Source organism: Gouania willdenowi, chromosome 18 (genome assembly GCF_900634775.1).
Source record: "Gouania willdenowi chromosome 18, fGouWil2.1, whole genome shotgun sequence".
NCBI classification, from domain to species: domain Eukaryota; kingdom Metazoa; phylum Chordata; class Actinopteri; order Blenniiformes; family Gobiesocidae; genus Gouania; species Gouania willdenowi.
This window is the reverse complement of record NC_041061.1, coordinates 11,602,436-11,626,129: the sequence shown is the minus strand read 5'-3', so window position 1 is coordinate 11,626,129 and position 23,694 is coordinate 11,602,436.

The window sequence follows — 23,694 nt, the reverse complement described above, 5'->3', positions numbered from 1 at the left end:
ACATTTTCATTTAAGAGAAACTTTGACACTCTACGAGTTAAACAAATTCTAAAAGGCCACTCAGTTGTACACTCCATGTTTTCTCCAATGAAATAACCCTATTTACTCCTAATCCAAACCCCAAAAAATACTTGTTCTCCACTGTGAAGGCACAAGAATATGTAGCAATTTACCAGTTTGCCTTTTATCCCTAAATTAGCGACAAACTGCAAGTTTGTACTTCCAGACAAAATAAAGAAAAGCTAAGCTATTTATTTTATTTTATTTTTTGTCATTTAAAAGGTTCATTGGTTGAATGAATGATACATATTTACTTTTTGCTGACTGGTTTTTAATTAAAAAGATTAAATCCATTTTTTGCATACTCATCTGAAAACAATTTATACAAATGAAATATAACACAAACAAAATGCACATTTTAACTAGTAGCTTTTGATTGACACACACAGTGAACCATGACTCCAATGGCTCTACAGTATCACATCCAAATATCCATCTATTGTCCATAAAGAAAACACATGAAAACCAGACGGTGATTTTCAGCTTTTACAGGAATTTTTAATGCTGAGGGATTTTCCCTGCAGGGCATATTTCCCCGCCTTCTTCAAGCCGGTTTTATGTCGAAATTCATTTGGGAACATTTACATGTCACACCACCATTTGTGATACAATTGCACTTGACACGATACGGCCGAGCTACCTCAGGAAAGCCATCAAAGCAATCTCCGTCTCTCCATACACGTAAGGGAATTTGCTTCTTGCCACACACATTTTCTTAAGTACCACAGTTTTTTTTTTTTTTTTTTTTTTTAGTTTTTTTTTTTATCCACCTTATTATATTTTCCCTTCATTCCCTGGGTGGCACAAAGGAAAAGCAACTTAGCACAAAAATGGCTTTTTGACAGCGTGGCTTCATTTGTCCTCAGAGCTTTCGTAATGTCATTCATCTCCGCGTAGAGAAGCACAAGAGGAAGTTAAAAGAGGAAGAAATGTGTTGAGGGAGCGCGTTGAGGTGGAGGATGCCAACGCCTAAGAGACCAAGGTTTGGATTCCTGATTTAAGTCGAGCTGCAAAACTTTCTCTCACTAGTAGAGAATACACTTTAAAAATTTACCAACAGTTTACTTAGTTTTATACCTAACCAAATACTATCTAAAACATATATATATATATATATATATATATATATATAATGGAAGGAATGGAAAACAACATTTAGAACAGGCAGTTCTGGTAACTAATTTGTGTCATTACTTTTTACTATTCAATCAAACTGAATGTGGCTTTGCGTTCAATAAGTACAATACGCCACCTCTCCCATCGTCCTACCCTAACTCCCTCTTCCCTGTTCTCTTCCCTCACCTAGGTGCAACACTGACCTCTCTTTTTATTTTCTCCCTTTTATCCTTTTTTTTTTATTTTAGTTTAGTTTATTTGAGCTGTTTACATTCATTTACTTACAGAAATCACATTATTACACAGTAATGGAAGCTCAAAAGGAGTATAGGCTGAAGCAAAGAAGCTTATGTGCACCAACCCCGAGATTCATATTCTCAGTACTCATACATTTCACATTTGTATTCCCATTGGGAACTCAACCAACAACAACTGCATCTCACAAATTACATTACATTGGAAAAGTTACCGTGTAAGTTCAAGTACACCATTTTCAAACCCAGGCACACTCAACCACGAGCATGTACCTGTTTATGAGTTACATTTTCCGATTACAATTGCATTTTCAACCATACAATCAATAACATAGACCTTACAATTTTCTGCATTTGACATGGTAAAAGCTTACAGCTACATTCCACATTTAATTGCAATAAAACATGCATTGCCGTCGCGAAAATGTACATGTAGCGTTGACCTTAGACAGCATGTGTAGATAAGGAAAAAAAATAAAAGTCTATTAAATCTGCCTTCTACTGCTATGACTGCTCTCCCACATAACTTTTTTTTGTTGTTGTCTGGAAACCAGTAAAAATGGAACCAAGAACCAGTTTCTGCCTATTTGTGAAGCCGTACGCTACAGAGTAGAAACCTATGTTTCCAAAAGTAGTCAATCTTACAAGATAAGTGCGTTAATAGGCTCAGAATCTCCCATTGTCTGCAATGCTCTCTGAGCTATTTTTAAAGTCTGTGATGATACCGCTTATATCCTCAAATATTACAAACACATTTTACCCTTGGCGTCAATCTGACCCCAGGGATATTTGCCTCCAGAAAATGATTTTCAGAAATGTCAGGCACTGTTTATTTGTTGAATACATAAATAACCCATTGATAATAAAACCTTGACCTCAAAAAGAGAATATTCATCATCTCGGCTCCTGCAGGTGTAGGTATGTAAGGTCACACACAAACAGAGGTTTTACACAACTAATACAGCTAAGGGTCAAACTGACCCCATAGGAACACCAGTGTGTGCAATATACATTCAGCACATTGCAAAAATATCATCATGAGGATTTTATGCTTAATGAATTGTACCCATCAAATTAGGAAAAGTCATGAAATATGATGCATGTTAATTGCCTTTCACCAGCTAAGAGATGCTACCTAGCTTATTGTTTTAACAGCACTAATAAAGCAGCTTGAATTAAAGCCTAACCTATAATCTTGACTTAACTTCAATTTAGCAACTCAACTTTATGAGTAATAAACATTATTGTAGTCGTTTTAATTTAAAGGCACTGCTCCACCAGCAACCTCAATCAAAGCAACTTGGCTACCAGATCTCTGCGTTAGCATGTGTGGAAATAGGATGTAGCTTTAGGGAACTGGATTCTCAGGGTAAGTGTTTTGTTATTGTGGGCACGTGTGCAAAAATGTACTTATTACATTTTTACAGGTGTAAGAGAAAACTAATTTTAAAGTGAAATGCAACTTAAGAGGTTACGTTGATGAATTGGAATCTCTGTTTAAAGTAAGTTTCTATAAATGCTTCACAAGAGACTTCTTAGCTTAAATCATGGGTTGTCAACCTTGGGGTCGCGAAACACTAGGAGGGGCCGGATGCCTTGAAGAAACAAAGAAAATGTTTTGAACAATTTGGGCCAATTTTTGTTTATTTTTCGCCATATTTTAACCTCTTTTCATCACTTTTTCTTGCCATATTTTTGCTCCTTTTAATGCATGTTTGCTACATTATTCGCATTTCTTCCACTTGTCCATCAAATTTCAATTTCTCCATTTAAATTTGTGCCACTTTCAAGACATTTGATAGATTTGGTTTGATTATACTTTATTAATCCTTGAGGGGAAATTCAGTTTCAGTTACATCCCGACCAAGAAACATGAAAAGACAATCACATATAACATGGGGGACAGGGACGGGAGAACTGTGGGGCATCCAGCAGCAGGGCGGGGCTTAGTTTCTTAGATGAGAGATATGGAACAATGGGCTAGAAGAAGAGGTCCATACTTGGCCCTTGTAGAGAGGGGCAGAGTTTGGGATCATGAAAAAACTCCTCAGCAAACATTGCGACAAAAACCAACAAAGCCAACAGTAAATTCAAATACAACAGCACGTTAGCACCAGGGGGATGGGTCTTCAGGATGAGGAGTTCACAAGTTAGCCACAGGGTGGCGCATAGCCGCCCTTACGGCGCTTCGCCTCCTGCTTCCAAATGCAGAGAAGGAGGAGGAGGAGGAGGAGGGGTTGGGGCCAGAGGAGACGGTGGGAAAAAAACGAGTTGTGTGTGAAAGTGTGGGAGTGATCATCAAAGCGTACGCCTGTTTTCTAAGACTATGCTGCAGTTCTCCAATGCCAATGACGTGGGACGGCGTTGCCGTAGAGATGACCTCGAGAAAAAGTGAGGGAAAGGTCAGAGCGTCGAATCAACATAGCGTCCATGGAATAATGTGGAGAAAAAAACTGACCTTAACGACAGGCTGTTCATCTCAGGGGGCCGAATGAAGATATGTTGTTTTCAGACACAACAATGACTATTGGCCCTTTTGTTTGTGGTCATTCATATCTAATAATCCAATAATGTGGCCATTTCCACTGACACAAACTCTCCACTCCTCAAAAGTTCACCACGATTAACTTATAAACCCTTTCCACCACTTTTCCTATTTAATGTCAAATATGTTGTCACTTTTAACCTCTTTTCACCATATTTCATGCTTATTTTTTGCCAATTTAATCACATTCACAATTTGCCAGTTTAAACTAATTGTCACAGGGTGAAAAGGTTGAGAACCACTGGCTTAAATAATAATAACCTCTAATTGATGTACCTTTTTCCAAGCTGGGGAGTTTTGGACAAATTGGGGGTAATATTATTAGCAATGATTTGAAATAAAGAACATCAAGTCCAGCCGCATTCGTACCTGAATTTAAAGTTCTTACTATTTCTGCATCTGCATGCTAGAAGTTTACTGTAAAACAATTGCAAAAATACTGCTGTCGTCACTTTGTTTTACACAACTTGCATATATCATTACCTCTGACTCTGGAATTTATAGGAAGCAACAGTTGGACAAGGACATATGGCAGACCAAACATGTGCACTGTAGTGTGTCGCTGTTTTATTGTACACAGATGTTAGCTCGGCGAGAGATAAAGAAAAACATTACGGGAAAGAAATCCAGCCATAATTACAATTCTAAACTTCCTAGATTGACATTAATGTGAAATATTGTGCAATTATTGTTTAATTATTCCAGTATGGGAGATGCATTTGAAGCATGAGCGAGTTTGCTGTTTCTTCGTAGAAAACAGGAGCGTTTACTCATTTCATTAGGGTGTGCCTTCTATGCTCGATGGCATTCAACAAGTTTTTTGGTTTGCAGAGAGTCGCCTGAAGCGCGGCAAAAGCCATCAATAACGACAACGCAGAAGGTAAACTCTAAATTATGAATGCATCTTTAATTAAAACGATGCTAACAGCATGTAAATATAATAACGGCGGGAGCGAGAGATGAATAAACTGAGGAAAGCAGTGCACTCAGACTAGGGTAAAGGTTTTAGCATTAGCATTTAATATTGAGTAATTACACTCTGTGCATTAGCAACAGTTTTTGTCTATAGAACTTTGTCTTCTCTTTGTATTCATCTTTGTTTGTTGTTGCAGTCATTATACTTTGTTGGAGTGAAGTTAATGTAATCCTCTTGGCATTAAGTAGAAGCAGTGCTAGCTCGTCTATTTGGAGGTTAAGTACTTTTGGCACATTTTTGCTGTACGAGGGGTCTGCTGTTTTATCATTGGACACCCATAGGCAGAGTTTGAGATTGTTGCTGGGAAGGAAATTTAATGTAATGTTGTAAATTCATGATAAAATCAGGCCGGCGGCCGCTTTCGGCTTCATTCGTGCTGCAGTGCCATACATGAACTGCTGGGCGCAGTGTCGCTTGTGAAGAACAATTGTGCAAGAGAAGAAGAACCAACCTAAAGTCTCAAAAGCTTGATCCATTTCACTAAAATCTTATACTACACACCTGAAGTAGAACAAACATATGTGACATGAAACGTAATATTTTAGAATTAAAGCAGCAGAAAACTATATTATATATTTTCTTTAAATGGAAGACGATGGTCACGTGACTCAAGCACCAAAAAAGTAAATTGTATTTTTAAAAGAACAACAAATGAATTAATACATATTTTCTACAGTAACTGTGTTTTATGGCACTTATAATATTTGTATATCGTATTTTGAATTTGGGAAAACTGTAATGAAAACTTTTGATCACTGGGGGGGGCAATGCCCCCTGCCCGCGCAAACGGGGATACCCATTGTTTTTTTGTACAACAGGCTAATTTTTGAGCTGAAAATTTCAAAACTCGCTAAATAATTGTCAAGTGCAAACCTTAAACTACGAGAAAAATAAAACACATACCCTTACACTATCAAAACAAAGCTACTCATTAAGTTAAAAGCAAAAATTACATCTTAGATATCAACATCCATCTATCCTCAGTTCAAGTCAGTTAGCATGTAGCGAAAATATTGCTAGTCCATTATAGGTATAGATCAAGTGTTTACTGTATGTGGTAGTTACAAAAAAAAAAAAAAAAACGCATTTCATTTTTTTATCGTCATGTAGCATGCTGCTACCAGCTAGGCTACTTTTTAGTTATGAAAAAACTGTATGATAAGATGATGCTTTCTTCTGTGTATAACAGCTGGATATAAACAAGTATAATTCAGCAACTATATACTGAGAAACCCCCAGCAGGCCTTTGGAGAAATAAAACGTGAGGAATTATGTACACTAAGCGCTGAGAATCAATCCCATTGATTTGCAGAATCTCATCATCCTATATGAAGTCCTTAGTATAATAATGTTGTCAGTGGCTTTGGTGTGTGGTGTCTTCACACTGCCAGTGTCAGTTCATTCCGACTGAGCCCTGGCAGCTATCATCGCTCATAACCACGGCGTCAGTCAAACGCAGCCTCCTGCCCTTTCTGAGGTGTGAACGCAGCCACAGGAAGTGGCCACGGCTACGCGGGAGGGTGCGTTAAACGCCGTTTCCCTGAATACCAGATGTGTGACTCCATAATGGAAGTAAACGACTTGTGACACACTTGACTGTCAGTTTGTTTTCAGGTTGAGGCCCAGTGACTGCTCGCCTCTGGATCTCTCACTTGTCAAATGATATTTTGAGATAAGCATGAAGGATCTGTGTTTTGATAGCCAAGTTTCAAACGTCACCTTGTGTTGTTCGTCATAACGGATCTCGTGGCCTTTTGGAATACCATTAGCATGTACATACTGTAGCTAGTAGGAGTACATGTGGAAAGAAACTGTTCATCCTGTACTGGTTTTAGGGTGTGATTATTGTGCTTTAAGGGAAATTTAAAGGGAAATCTCAGGATTGTAGAGATATTAGTCACCCTCTGTTTTCTACATGCAAAAGGTAAGATAATTATTTAATTACAGAACTAAAATAAGCCAAGATTAAGCTTTTTTTTTTTGGAAAAACAAGTAAACGTCTTGTGATCTCCATGCAAACTAAATTCTGAGGGGATTTGTCAACCTTTGACATGAACATCAGAATGGCTTTTTACAACAAACAAGTGTTAAAACAATAATATAAACAATATCCATTATTAATTGGCTTTTGGGGGGTACTTCATTAATTAAAAAAAGGTAGTCCAAATTTATGAAAGCATAAATAAGATCTGCACAAAGTTAATACCAGTGAAATCTAAAATGAACAAATGCTAGGATTTAAGAAAGACTAAATGATAAAATAAGAAATGTAACAAATGACATTGTCCGTTTAATATAGAGAAACAATGTTTCAAAGCATTTGACATTTTCATTACATTTATATAATTTATATTACAGGTATTAAATATTTTCTGGGGTATAATTCACTACTTTTCCATTTTAAAATGAAGCGACTTATATATTGCAGCAACCTATTCATGGATTTTTCCCGCCATTCAGCAACATCATCTGATAATTAAAAAAAATGTAAATTGTAAAACACACAAATGCTAGGATTTAAGAAATGAAATTAGTATTTCATCTTTTGAATTTTTAAACCATTGACATTATCCATTTAACACAGACAAACCATGTTTCAAAGCATTTTACTTTTTATTTAAATTCCATTTAGATATTTTATATCATATTTATTGAATGCTTTCTGGGGTGTAAGTCACTACTTTTTCATTTTAAATTGAAGCGACTTACTGTAAATGGTGCAGCGACCTATACATGGATTTTTCTCGCCATTTGGCAGCAACATCTAATGTTAAAAAACGGGAATTATTAACACATTGAAATGTGAATCACTATGTAAAAGCATTTTGACTTCAATTAAAGCATGTTTACATTAGTTTATTTTGAAAAAAAAAAAACTAGCATGAATTATCCGTAACAACACATTACATTTGTCTGTGATTGTGCTTTCGGGCAGAACGAAAATGAAAACTCTTGTTTCTACTTCATAAAGTAGAGCCGATGGACAGTTAGCATAGCAAGCTAGCAGCAGCACGATTACAGTAAAAAATAAAGAACAAAAACATGTGAATGTGCAGAATGTCCGCAGGCATGCTGAATGAGTCGATTGATAATCTGAACTTTTGTCAGCCAATAGCATAAAAAAAAAGATGCACACCACTGACTATAAATGGCATTGCGACATATACGTTAATTTTCTCAGGATAATAGGCAGCAAATAAAATTGAGCCAGAAACAGCCTTTTAAATTTGCAGGTTTGATAAAGTGTGAATGCATCTTAAAAACAGGCTAATCTTAGAGCTGAAATCTCAAAACTAGCTAAAAAATGGTTGAGTGTAAACCTTTAACGACAAGAATAACAAAACACTCCTTACATTATCAAAACAAAGCTAATCTTTGAGTCAAAAGCAAAAACTTACATTTTAAATATAAACATCCATTCATCCTCATTGCGAGTAAGTTAGCATGTAGCGGAAACGTCGCTAGTCCATAATAGATGACAGACATGTAAACATGCCTAGTTATATATGTTAATGTGTTGTAAATGGAATTCTTATGTGTGAGTTACAACAAAAAAGCTACTTCATCGATTAGCATCATGTAGCATAGTAGGAAGTAGCATGCTAATTGGTTGAATCGATTGATTATTGGCACTTTGGTCAGCCAATAGCATAAAAAAGACACACACTATTGGCTATAAAATGCGACTTATAGCCTGGAGTGACTTATCCTTTTATTTCCTCAGACAATATTGTAAATTAGTGACTAATAGTGAATAATACTTTTCAAAATTCAACTTTCCAACATTTTTCAAAGCATTTGAAATCTGTATTACATTTATATCTTTTATATTATATTTATTGCATATTTTCTGTGGTCTAAGTCACTACTTTTCCATTCAAAAGTGAGAAAGCGACTTATATGGTGAGTCGATTGATAATTGGAATTATTTGGTCAGCCAATAGCATACCTCGAAAAATAAAGAAGAAAAAAATAGACGCACACTATTGGCTACAAAAGGCATTGCGACTTATAGCCTGGAGTGACTTATCCTTCAATTTTCTCTGGAAAATAGTAAATGAGTGACTGGAAATTATGGTAATTTGGTAGCATTTTCTCCATTTACGCCGATTCCTGAAATTGTGTACCTTTATTTTGGAGTAGCAAACATTATTAAACCCACAGAAGTGATCATTTCAATCTAATAATAGGGTTTAATATTACAGTGGCAGGCAAACGTGTTGAATATCTGCATAAAATGTTTGGCAATGTTTTGAATTCTCTATCGAGATCACGTTCTGTGTGCATACAGTGTGAGACAGCAGTCTTTCTTTCCTCATCACACATTCATGACATGTGTTTATCGACTTGACAACTAGGACACGGGGAAGCGTGCAGCTGGAACATTGTGCTGCGGAAAAGCATACAGAAACATTCCAGGATGCGTTAAATCCCCCAAAAAAAAAAAAAAAGAAAAAAAAAAAAGTCGAGTCGACCTTGGTGTCGCCAAAGAAATGAGGTGCTTTCAGCTCATGAAATGAAATTATCCACCTCTAGATTCTGTGATTTTTCTTTTCTTCTTCCCCCTCCTTTGAGCTTTAACTCTTCCTCGCAGGCTTGACACTGTTGCACAATGCCCAAAACCATCTTTGTGTTCTTCAAGGTGATTTGTCAATGTTTGGCCGTGAACAGCTGCCTCATTACAATGACGCAAGCACCAAATCCAAAAAGAATCTTTCATGCTATACAGCCAGCTCTGTGTTGTCATTTTCATACGAGATCAAACAAAAGACATATGTGACGAGCCTCTCTCTGTCTATTCACAGGTTTTTTTTTTTTTTTTAAAAGGAGCAAATACACCGTGATGGATAAAGTCTTTCTCACGCCGATGCTGAAAAACGCTGTTCGACAGTTATTTGCCAAACTGCTTCCGTTAGTCCAGCTTTGATCTTGTTTTTGAGTCATGCAAATGTCCTCCTTGTTGGCTCAATTTGAAAACGCGTGTAAAAAAAAAACGAAAAAAAGAAGTTTAAACAATTCCTTCTGATCATTTCCTCTCCTCTCAATGTTGCACAAGCCAATTAGGCTTGTGCAGAGCTGTGTAACGTTTCCCGACCAAAAAAAAAAAAAAAAAAGCCCTTAGCAGTACAATGGTGCCGAATGCCCAAGGTGTGTTATTATCTTGTATTAGTGCACCACCTGCCTTGCCATAATGATTAGGTAATTGGCTCCACGCGTGTCTAGAAATAATGAAGAAAAGGAAGACATTTCACTCTGATTAAAGTTGGGGGGAATAAAAGTAGATCAAGTGAGCAAAGCAACCGGAGCTGCATGAAAACACGCTCGCAAAGCTTAGAAGTGCCAAAAAAAAAAAAAAAATCAAGCTTCACAGAGGGGAAGGAAATGTGGAACTAAAAAGGTGAGCTGGAGCGATCACAGATTTATTGTAAAAAAAAAAAAAAAAAAAACACTTCAAAAGAAAAGAAAAGGAAGTAATGACTGTAGCTTTAGATTACACGTGGGGAAGAGGTTCAACCGTCGCCTGGTTTGATTACATCTTGCAGAAATACACCCAATTGCAGACCATATTATAGGAAAGGAATTAGTATCTTTAAAGGGATTTTTTTTTTATATACATAAATTCATGCTGCTTGGGATGAAAGGTATCAAATAGGAATTTTAGGAACTAGTAGTGAGGTATTGTACAAAGCCAAATACAAAACACTATTTAGTGTAAAAACTAAGTCAGACTTTACAATGTGAAAATAAAATGATATAACCAGAAACCAAAATGAACCACAGCATAATGCTGCGTTCACACCGAATGCGTGTTCTGCGGCACGGGACGCATCTGCCACACGAAACGTACCGCAGGATCAAAAAATGTCCCCATTCGCTTCATACACACATATAAGCGAAGCCCCGCCCACCAGCGACACATCCAACTTGGTGAGTTTCACTGCCTGCTGAAGTGAAGACCTTTCCTCCTCTAATAAATATAAACCACCTGTGAAAAAAGCCGGTGTGATTAGCGGCTAATGCTATCCTAGCTCAGTGCTACAGATAAAACTTGTATCTGCTACTACCACTGCCTCGCTGATTCTCCTCCATGCCAAATTCTTCCTAGTCCGGTCCCTGTTATAAAGGCCGTGTCAGGTGGTCACACACAGCTTCTGCTCCATGGGTGAAAAGACCGGTGTCCATGTTGACGGCCTGACAACATCGTCAACAAAGACTCTGTTTGGCGTTCGTCATGCGAAACAGTGGCAGGAGTTCAAAATTTTTAACTCTTGCGAATGTGCAGTTGATGTGCGGATCGGACCGCAATGCTGCACAGGAAAAATTCGGCATCTGAGGCGCATCTATTCATTGACTTTGTATGTAATCTGGTTGTACGAATTTTGTGACACATCCGGTGTGAATGCAGCATAAGAAATGTGTAACGGACACAACTGGAGGGAAAGGCATCGTAATTGATGGGCACAAGCACTCCTTAACGTGGTGAGGAAGGACAATCAAGTAGTGAAGCACACCTGCGTGCTAACAGGAGGGAGCTTAATCACTACCAGCACACACCTAGGCTGTGTTCCAAATGGCACTCTCTATACTATACTCTATAAACACAATGAGTATATACTCTCTACTATATACTATAAGTATGATTAGAATTTTGACCGTTCCCACTGAAATATACTTCCAAGTTTCCCGACAAAAAGCTGATGCACACTGAGGCTAAATATCTCCACCTTTGAAAGTTCTGAAAGCATTTTAAGTGAGAAAGTGACCAAGTATGTGGTCATTTGATCCATAAAACTTGCGGAAACATGTCATGCTCACAATTCGGAGATTTTCGGAGATGCGCCATTGTGCTACTGATGAAACTTCTGGTTAATTTCAAAACAAGAGATCTATTTAATAAATCCTTAAAAAAAAAACTAATGGAAGACAAGATGAGATGCTTTTGTTTTGAAAAGGAGATGTTTGATTTTTAGCTTGAGTTCGATCCCAGGACGATTTCACGTTATGCTCGCAATGCATCATGGGGCGGTTGAGTATGACTAGTGTGCCCACTGTGCATGCTTAAAAAATGTTACAATATAGTATACATCTGGGTATTTCTTGGGTACTACATACTCATTTTGACGTCAGACATATGAGTAGTACGTTAGTATGATATTTCGAACACAGCCCTACTGAGGAAATGCTGGAACTACAGTTGGGGAATCATCTAACAGACTAGAATAAAATAATTAACAAAAAAATCCACAAAAATGCTTTATCATCATTTTTTCTGGCCTAATAAAATATCTTCAAAAAACGACTGGAGTCTGAAACAGAAATGCAAGGTACTATCATAATGCTGTTTTGTCACCGCAAACAAATTAATACAACTTTGTTCACTTCACTATTTCCAATATTCTTTGTTGTTATTGTCAAGAATAACACAGCATTGAAACGTGAGCAGACATGCAGCATGCATCTTCATCAGTCATTCCACTCCACAGAGAAGATCAAGAACATGTAAAGTCATCATTCATATGCACTGGAACGTTCAAATGACATCCTGCTGTCATTGCTGAAGGTGTGGATCACTGAGCCCACATCTCAATGCCATTCATGTAAATGACATTCTTCCATTTTGCATCCATAGCTATTCTGCATGACGATCTCCTGCATGACGTCCAGTATCTGGACGTCAAGCTACTCTCATGTCCTTTAATTTTTCTTTTTTTTTTTTTTTTCTATCCCAATGCCATCAGCGGCACAACAATAAATAGAACTACATGTATTTCAATCCAATATATTCTAAATAGAAAACAAGTTAAATTGAGCAAATGCTTGCTACGAAACAAATAGGAATACTACATTGCAGTTATTTTTTATCAGATAAATTCACAGCATAGGCAACATTAATCAATTAATCCAAGATCATTTACCTGAACAAAAAATAAAATAAAATGTTGAAATTGCCACTTGAAAGTACATTTTCATGTAAACACTCCATAAGCACTCCATTTGCATTTTGGGAATACTGGAAACGAACTACAACTAAAATGGTGTCAAGTGAATCACTGTCCTCCTTGTTTGGCAAAAAAACACAAGAAACTACATTAAGACTGAAGTACAATACACTATGTATCAGTTTACTGGACTTCACATCCCATAATGCAATGCACAAAACTTTTCCAAAAATGTGTACAGTGGAGACCAACAACTTTTGAGTGGCAATTCCGACTTTTTTTGTCTTTTCTTTTTAAAGTACAGTATAAACTGTTCGAGTCATTAATCTATGATTTTATCTAAAAAAATGTGGTAGCATCTTTTAACTACAATATAGCAACACAATCTGACAGAAACAGTTAGCGTGACCAAACTATTTGAGTGTATTAATTAATTCACAGACTTATTCAACTAAATCGCACCCTGTGAACAGTAGTGCTCAACTGTCATACCTTTAGTTTATTAAAAAACAATCCAAATGTATTTCTATTAGTTTCCTCTTTAGCATGAGCTAGCAGTGCTAGTGGCTTCCATCACTTTCCTGCTTGGTGGCGCCTTATAATTAGCTTTCCCTCGGCCTCTTTTGCTGATTCCGTGACTTGTATCAAGTGTCGTCGTTCTTCTGGCTAACATTGTGGCTCTGGCTATTGCAAAATTCCTTGCTAGCCGAGGAAGCTAATCAGTAGGCTAGGTGCCAAACAAGCACAAGGTCTTCTGTTAGCAGGTTTGCGAGCATTGTCCATACAGGTAATAATAAGTCATGTGAGATAATGTAATTTAGCTTTAAATAAGTAAAATGACTTTTTAAATGAATTCGGGTGGCATAGTATCAACCAGGGTTGGGGTAAATTATAATTGTAATCACGTCATTGATTATTGATTACAATTATGGTGTGATTAAAATTGTAAAAAATATTTTGCTGTCGTAATCGTAATTAAATGGTAAATGAGTTCAGATAATTGACAGGTCAGGTATAATTTAAGGCAAAAATGGGGAACCATGTTTACAGTTCTATGTACAGTTCTACATATATGTTTCGTATCAAGCTTTCCCACATTTTACCATTTCAACAAATATCAAAACATGTATTTTCATTGATTAGGAACCCAACAAAGTATAATAGATATTTGTTTTTAGTGTATTTTAGGACCACTTAGCATAAGAGATGCTAACAGAAAGCTAACACAAGTGGAAGGTTAACTATTAGGTTATTTATTTCAGGCTTGGTAATTGTGATGAATTGTAGTTGACTTTAGTAATTGAGAACAATTGTAATTCACTTTCTGTGGATAAAAAGTAATTGTAAATTCATTGTAATTGGGAAAAAAATGCTGGTAACTGTGATCACAATTGAATATGGGTGATTGAAGACGTAATTGTAACTGAAAAAAATGAATGCCTTATCAACTGTGTTAAATTTTGAATAAAAGTTATTTTAAAACCTGATTTATCTGACTTTAAATGATCAGGTTTTCATCTTACAATTGAAAAAACAAAACAAAAAAAAAGAACATCTCTGCATCACTCCATTGTACCGTATGTCAGTTGTTTCCCTCTTGGTAACAAAATTGTTTCCACTTAGGAGGCATATACTTAACGCCGCAGGAACAAAGCAAACACCAGAGGGCTATCGAGTTGTTGCGTCGACGAGACACAGCCTTGCACTCCCACACAAATTTTCCTCCAAATAGTAAAGGCCTTCACTCACAGAGGGGAGTAAATATAGAAAGATTACCTGGACAATATTTCAGCAGCAGCACCGACAGCGTGACTGAAGCCTGTAAAGTGCTGCAATTCAGTGAGGTGGGAATAAAACCCAGACTTAATACAGTCGCTGCTGCTTTTGAACATGACTCAATACATATACAGAAATTGGGATTGTAGCCTGAGACATTTTAGTATGCTGTAACGTAAAGTCTTCCAAAGAAGAAACGCCAATTCATCCCTTCATGTTCGAGGACTACACTTTTGATATGAACCAAAATACTGCATGTGGACAAGAGAAGAACCCTTGCTGACAAATGAACATATAATGGCCCGACCTGACTCGGAATCACACTTTTATTCAAAGTATCAAGAATAAGTTTCATACCTGGAGGAAAAACAAGTTTTATACTAGAAAAAGATAATTAATTAAATGGTTTGATTGGTTTTCTAGATCAGGCATTTTCAAACTGTTCAGCCCTCAACCCCCAAAATAAAGGTCCCAGAGACCAGGGACCCTCACTGTACCTGAAGGTATTTGAACACCAACATGAACATTGGAAAACAGTCATGTGGAGACAGGTCCATCTATAAGGGGGATAAAGGGGAGATATTTTTTGGGGCCCATCCATAAAGTCAGCAAAGTGATGGTCCATGGTTCTGTGAATTTGTGATAACCACATATATTTTTTAATCTGAATAATATCATCTGTTATCCAGGACCTTTTATTATTATTTGCTCCATAGTATATAATCATCTTAAAGATGTAAATTCTCATTTCATTTGGAAAAAAAAATAGGTTAAAAGTGACCAATAATGGTGGAAAAGGTGGTGAAATTGGGTTTTAGAACCACAGAAATTGGTTAAAAGTTGCAAGTTAGAGTGGGTAAGAATGACAGAAAACTGGCAAATCATTTTCATGACAAATGGTGAATGTGGTTAAATTGGCAAAAATAAGCATGAAATATAGTGAAAAGAGGTTAAAAGTGAGAATAATGGGTACATATTAGGTGGGAAAAGTGGTGGAAAGGGTTTATAAGTGCCGAAAATGCCCTGAAAGTGAGAACAAATGTGCAGAAAAGACGTTGAAATTTGATGGAAAAGTGGCAGAAATGGGAGTAATGTAGTAAAAATGTATTAAAAGGAACCAAAATATGGCAAGAAAAAGTGATGAAAATAGGATGAAATATAGCAAGTTTGGTGTAGTTGCAGAGAGAGGGTAAAAATATATAAAAATGGGCTCAAATTGTGCAAAAATATTAGTTTCTTAAAGGCATCTGGCAGTCCTGGCCCCAATGTTGAGAACCCCTGCTCTAGATTAAATCTTTCAAGACCCAAAGGAACTGACTTTAAACAACGTATCACAGATGCTATGTTTCCTGCCACAGTCTCCTGTGTTTTGCCTAGAGTTCCTGTTGCGGTTTCACCTAATGGCTACATAACTGGCAGTGGATGTGTCACTCCTCAGTTCCCGTTTGCTACATTTGAACATAGGCCTATGAAACGTCCCGGGATTTCCCAAGCACCCACGGTAAACGGCGCTCAGGGGGTTTGACTGGCATTGACTTCGTTCCTGGCCACCATGTGCTACAGTGCCTGGGTCAGGGTGGTTGTCACTGGGACAAATAGTAGAGTAGGAGATGGCTAATTGTAGAGGTTGCTCCAGCGAGTCCCCTGGCAGAAGAGATAACGTGGGCCCCATCCGTGGGGGCCTTATCAATGAGTAATGACCTTGGCTTGCGTTCGCCAAAACACACGACTGTGCACGAGCTCCCCTGATAGAGAGTGACATCATTCCAAGGTATAACCAAATAGATAAGTGGCGTTGGGCTCGGCGGTGAGGGGATTGGTTCCATTTTTAAGGCGCACTGGGAGCCAAAAGCAGAGTGGTGGTTAAATTGTCCATTAGCAGGGCTGGAAGATGGACTCCTGGGTTTTGGAAAAGCTGGCTTCACCTCAGGAAGTGAGACCAATGGCTTTGGTAAAGTGGGACGGATTGCACAGTCTAAAAGCCTCTCTAAATGTTTCTCTCTATAGCAGTGGTTCTCAAACTTTTCAGTCATGTACCAATGTCATATACAATGTAGCCCTAAGGTGATTTTAACCTATCCTGTTGAGGAATAATAATAATAATAATAATAATAATAATAAAAAAAAAATGCAAATGAGGACGCAGATGCTGGCCTAGTGTCGCACTGCATTAGCTTATCTTTGGCATTAGCTAGGATTAGCATTATTTGGCATTAGCCTAGAACAAACCATAATATAACAGCAGCATTAACCTAGCATTCTCATAAACAATTGCAAAGCAATAGCATTAGCCTAGCAGTGATATTGACAGAATATTAGCTTTAGCTTAGCATTAACCTAGCATTAGCCTTGCAATAGCAATAACCTAGCATTGGCCTAACATTTGCATTCATCTAGCATTAGCTTTAACCAGCATTATCATTTGCCTAGCATTAGCATTAACTGCTCTATTTATATTCTAGTTTCAAATGTCAGCATTTACATTATTTACGTACCCTCTATGACAATTTGCGTACCCCAATTTGGGAACCTAGTCTCTATAGGTAATGGATTTTTTTCTTTGTTTTTTGACTTGTTGGGTCACAAATTAAAGTCTTTTTTTAAGGTAACCATATTTTAAATAGTTGTTTCGTCAAATTATTTGGCTCAGGCTGAATGTTCCCGAATCGTCACAGTTCATTGTTGTTTAATCTGCGAGATTCAAATAGACAGTTTACACTATTAGTGCTCCATTTTCTCTGTGATTAACAGTTCAGCTCTGCAAATGCATGAATAAGCTCGACAAATGAGAAAAGGTTGTCAGAAAGAAACTGAGCTGTTGCCAGATTTTTACATCTGACAGTCAACAATGCCACAGTATTTGCTTTCAGCTGTTAAAAACCTGCGGTTCAGTCTCTCACCACGACAAAAACATGGTTGGATCATGTTTTCATACACGAGCTAATTGTGGTGATCAACAAGCAACATATATAATGCGTAGAGCAACAAGACTTGTTGGCTAGAGCTCATAAAATACAAATAACAGCATTAATTACATAAAGACAAATTCAGACAAAATTGTGCACTGTATCCCACTGATTTAAGCTGGCTAAACTATTGTATTATATTATTTGGCTAAAATATATATTTGAATTTCGTGTTTGTAGTGTTTGTGTAAAGCTAACCATTAAAGCTATTTCTTACTTCCTGTGCACATTACTGTGAATAAACTGAACAACCGGACATAGCGCCACATTAGCCGTACCTTGACCAATTTCCTAACATGTCTTGATGATGGGGTTGAACCGTTACCCACACCACCCAAAGGAAGAACATCAGAAACCATCAAAACCTAGTATTTTGTCACAACGCTGAAGTTCTAGCAAATAAACGTGAGCTAAAATAGTGTTATTTAACTGATTCAAGCTAGCAAAACTACCAGTACTAGATCCCTTGCTAAAGTCTGACAAGATGTCATAACAGGAAGTTGACAAAATTTTCTTCTGTATTATTTGGCTAAAATGTAAAGCTAACCATTAAGGCTAATTCATGCTTCCTCGTTCTCCTGTGCACATTACTTTAAATAGGCTTTATTGTTGATTTACAACAAACCATAAAACCAGACACAGCACCACATTTGCCGTACTCTGACCCATTTCCAAACATATATTTTGACGATTGCGTGGAACCAGTAACCACCCCACCCAAAGGAAGAACATGAAAAGCCATCAAACCTAGCATCCTGTCGCAACGCTGAAGTTCCAACAAATAAACGTTAGCTAAAATAGTGTTATTGCACTTATCATTCACTTCTAACCATTTGCGTTTGCTACTTCCTGATTATTGTGTTAATTTCCCGTGTGAGAAACTGGTGAACACATACCAAACATATTAGGAAATAATGTATCTCAGTATTGTTATAAAATCCAACTAATTCCAGCTAGCTAAACTACCGGTACTAGCTTCCTTGTTAAAGTCTGTCTGAATGTCAGAACAGGAAGTTGACAAAATGTTCTATATTATTAGGCTAAAATTTTAAGCTAACAATTAAAACTAATTCCCTTAACATGCTTTTTCCTTCTCCTGTGCACAAAAAAAAAACCAAAACAAAAAAACAGCCAACTTAGCATTTTGTTGCAACGCTAATATTTGTTTTAGCTAAAAAAAAAAAAAAAAAAAAAAAAGTTAGCTAAAATAGTGTTAGCAATTTACATTGACATTCAATCATTCCCGGGGTCACTTATTCCTGATTACTGCGGCAATTTCCTGTGTGTGAAACTGGTGAACGCATACCAAAGGCTATATAAAGAAATACTTACTGTGCAATAAATTCGCTTTCTGGTGCAAAAGTGGAAGTGGAAATTCAAAATAAGCACCGAGAACAGATAAATTACATTAAAAAAAATAAATAAATAAATAATAATAATAATTCTCAACCTTAATAAAGCACATTTAAAATAACCGGAGTTGACCAAAGTGCTGTACAGATTAAGAATAATACAAAGTACAGAAACACAGAGATTCTGATTAAAAGCCAGGGAAAAGAGGTGTGTTTTCTAAAGCCGATTCAAATACCTTGATTGAGCTAAAAAGCATAGCCGTGAAATGAATAACAATAAATAAAGCCACTTGCCTAAAGCTACAAAGCTAATAATTCCTGAACAGGAACCTTATCTCTATATTTTACAACAACTAATGTAGTTATAGTATAATAACAGTAACCTAAACCTTGATATCACCTTTAGAATAAAAAAAAAAAAAACAACTACACGTTATTTAGTGGTGTAAAAGTGTGTGAATCTTGCATGCATTGCAGTTTCAAACACCTTTTTAAAGCTTCAGCTGTCCTATAAATATGTATATTATTCATTTCTATATTTGTATTGTTTTGCACTATAAATGTAAAAAGGATTGCACATTGCTGAAACATTATGGTGTTGAAATTCCTGAATAATTCTAAGTAAATGCATAATGCACAGACATATGTGCTGTTGATTCACTGCAGGTGTAAAAATTAAAGTCCTCCCAGATGTAAGTGATGGTCGAAGCCCAACGCGGCTCTAATCAGTGATGAATTGCTTATCCTGTTACACCACGGATAGGTTATTACAGTCAGAGTGAATGGGTGGGTGGGTGGGTGGGTGGGCGGGCGGGGAGGGGGAAAGGGAGCTGCATGCTTACACCTCCACTACGGTTCCATGTGGGTATTTTTATTTCTTTTTCCTTCCTAACCTAGTTTGAAACGAAGCGTGTTTCACCTTGGAGGCGAGCAGAGAAGCTTTATTCAAATTGGGATAAAGAAGGCTGACAGTCACTTCTCCCCTACAGACACGTCCTGCTTCAAAAAACCTAAACATCTCTCCCTCCTCGCACCCCGTGGAATAAATAAAAAAATAATTCAGCTACAATGAGGAGGGGTAAAAAAAAAAGAAGAAATAGTAGCGCAGCTGCCTCCTCCTGAGGATAACAAGAATAATGCCTTCATTTGCTGCGGGGCCTCCTCTCTACGCGGGGTATAGACGCCGCTTTTATGGCTGTAGTATTTCTGATTGGCATCCTAGGACAGCCATTTGAATTATTTAATAAAGCTCCCTGTGCCTTAGTGGTGAGGGGGAAGAGAAATATATGTTTGTGTTTGCCTGTTTGTGGACGCGTCCACGCGTTGTTGTTTTATTTCTATAGCTGTTTATTGTCGTTCTCCGAGGCTTCAAAAAGGAAAGTGAAGCTGTTGTTGATAATGTCTATAATGTCAATGTTTGTTTTCTAAAGATGTGTTAAAAAATACAAACACACAGCGTTCACTGTTTAACTGTGGCATTCGATCTTAATCAACTGCTGGAATTATTTCACCTTTGGCACAAATTGCATCAGCCAACCTTTCACCAACCTGCACCAGTAGAGATTTTCATTTATTTGCATATTTTGTTTTTTAGATAAAATACAGAATAATACATTATGTGTGTGCACTGAGTGTAAATTGCATCCTGTAGAAGTCGATTTTAATTTAGTCATTAGGACCATTGAGGTTATAGTCTTGTTTTAGTCAACTAAATGACATTAAAGGGATCCTCCACTGTTTTTTTTTTTTTTTTTTTTTTTTTTTTTTGACAAATGTGGCCTAAACCATTGAAATGTCCTTTTGAGAAGATTTATGCCCAACAAAATGAATTATTTGGCATCATATTCATTTTTATTCACTTTTAAAACTGGTGCGACTATACCCTGTGCGCCGCCATGTTGAAATAACGCCATTGGTGACGTAAATCGCTCCTTTCAGTCCATTGAGTTCTATAGGAGGTGAAGCATTCAAGGTTAATTTAGCAGCTTTTTCAGTCAAAATAACAACTTTGGGTTGCTCTAAAATCAGTAAAAGTTCAAAAAGTCGATTTTCCCAAAATTTGATAAACAAAAAAATCTGTGACCGCAGGGGGCGACAGTTCCAACTCCGCTGTTTCATAGACGCCATGAAGAAGAGCAAATGTCAAAGCACAGTATGTACTATATGATTAAATGTATGTATAAGGGAAAATGTGTGTATGAGTATATATTAGTGCTGTCAAGAGATTAAAAAAAATGTGCGATTAATTATGCTTTGTAATTAATTAATCTACTTAATCTGTTTTTCACATCTCACATCTCAACATGTTGCAGTTAGCGCTCTCTGAGTGTCCGCGCTTTTTAAAAGCCAAAATGAATGCAATAGAAGCTGAGAAGCTTGGCAGTCTCCCTTCTTGTATTGTAGTCTGTGCATCAGTGTTATGGGTATACCGGGAACCCTTGAAATGAGAAAGGTTCCGCACTTTTTGGAGTGGTAAAAAAAACAAAAAAACAAAAAAAACAAAAAAAAAAACAATTAACGTAATTTTTATCCTGTAGTTAATCGCAAATAACGCGCTAAAGTGACAACCCTAATATACAAACAGTTTTATACATTATATGTACTTTTATATGGATATTATTTATGTATATATAATATTAGCAATGATATAAAATGAAAAAGGGGTAGGTACAAACCAAGTGTATACAGTACTTCACCCTACTCCTTTTTTTTGAACTTGAATATAATTTGTTGATATTAGTTTTGATTTTCTTGTCTTTTTTTTAATCTATTTATTTTTAATAATTTTTATATACAAATAGTTGATTTTTCTTTTTTTTCATTCATTTATTTGAGTTATTTGTCATATTGTAGGGATAGACATGACTAACACCAGGCATGCATCATGTGAATGAAAATATGGAACATTTTGCCAACAATCAATAATCATTTAACAAGTAAAATCGTTTTTTGAAAAGTTTGAAGAAATATTTTCTGTTACAGAACAACCAGTTTTGTGGACTTAGCATTATTCACCATCCGGAGCCACATTAAATGATTTATAGATGTTCTTATGAGATATAATGTAAATGTTTGTTATTTATAGGTTTTAGTGCTTTGATATTGTTTTGATTTTGTTGTTAAAATTGAGCATTACAATGTAATGTTGACCCCTGGAAGAGTAGTTATTAGCTTGTGGTAGTGACTAATGGGGATCCTAATGAATAAATAAATACAATAAATGTATCAACCTAAATAAACACAGACCGATTACTTTGATGTGATCAATGCAAGACCAAACGTTCACGTCAGTTCTGATTGGATTTTGTACCTTGTGACACAATTATAGATTCGTTTTTCATTAGTCGATAAAGACATTTTGAAATCTTTGGCTGATCTGTTGCTCAGTACACCAGTAGTTTCTTTCTTTTTCACGACATTCCAAATTGTTGTATAGGCTATGTCCAATGTTTGTCCAACAGCTCTGATCGATTTTCCATTACCACATCTAGATATACTGTATATACCATGAAATAAAAGCTGGAATTCTGAACTTTTGGTTCATATTCATGTTTTGATCTGAAACCCAAATGTCTTCAAAAGTATTGGAACGGCAAAGGTCAACTCCTTTGTTTTTGTTGTACACTGGAGGGGACTGTAGGTTTTGTCAACATGATAATTATCAGTTTTTCAAATAAATTGCTCAAAGTATAGTTATTGTCACTAAAAAAAAAAAAATGCAGTCGACGACAACTACGCTGAAAATGTACTTGTTAAATTCTGATACAATGTAATTGCTCGCCTCAGCCAATAAGATAAAGCAATAGCAACTTCTAGCCACTGTTGGGACAACCAATGTCCATTTGCCTGAATGCTCTACCTTTAAAACACCTGCTATAACACTTTATTTCACAAATAAAAGCCTTTGGATGGATTTGAACCCAAACGGTGGGTTGACATTGCTCACCTTAACAACACCAAGCACCTCAAACAGAACGTAAACACCATAACACACAGAGAGGGAATACACAACTTTTTAGGGCATATCCGATGCGTCAGGGAGTGTGGACTAAATGGGACTTAAATATAAAAGCACTTTGGTGTCAGGGGGGGATGTTTGGATATGACCGTAAACAGCTGGACACAATCCATTTGACCAGACGCATTCTCAACTCTGCCACCATCGCCTCTTACCTTCCCATCTTCACATCCTGTCTTTATCAGGACGGATCGCCTCAAGCCTGTCTGACCTTGGCCAGCCGATAAAACAGAAGACAGATAAGGAAGACGAGGCTGGGGGAGAAAAAGAGAGAGAGCGAGAGAGAGAGAGGGATGAGAAAGAGAGCGAGGTAGGCAAAAGCAGAAAAGTTGCTGGCTGTGATGCTTTTTTTCCCCTAAACCCAAGCTATTTGAGAACCCCAATTTACATTTCCGGGGAAATCCTCTGGGAAGCTTTATGATAGATGAATAAGACTTCTTCTCACCAAGGGGAGGAGATGAAGTCTGGGATGACCCGCTTTTGCAAATTCAGCCCGAGGGAGAGGGAAAGAGGAAGCCCAGAAAGTTAAGCTTTTGCAGAGTGGATAATTCTGTTCTGCCTCTCCAGTGACATTAGAGTGCTAAATTTATCATTGTGTCATATTTAGGATTATGAGCTGGGCTCAATAGACCTGATGTGCTTTGTCAGTGGGAGTGGCCAGACTAAACACAGTGAACTGGTCCATTGAAGA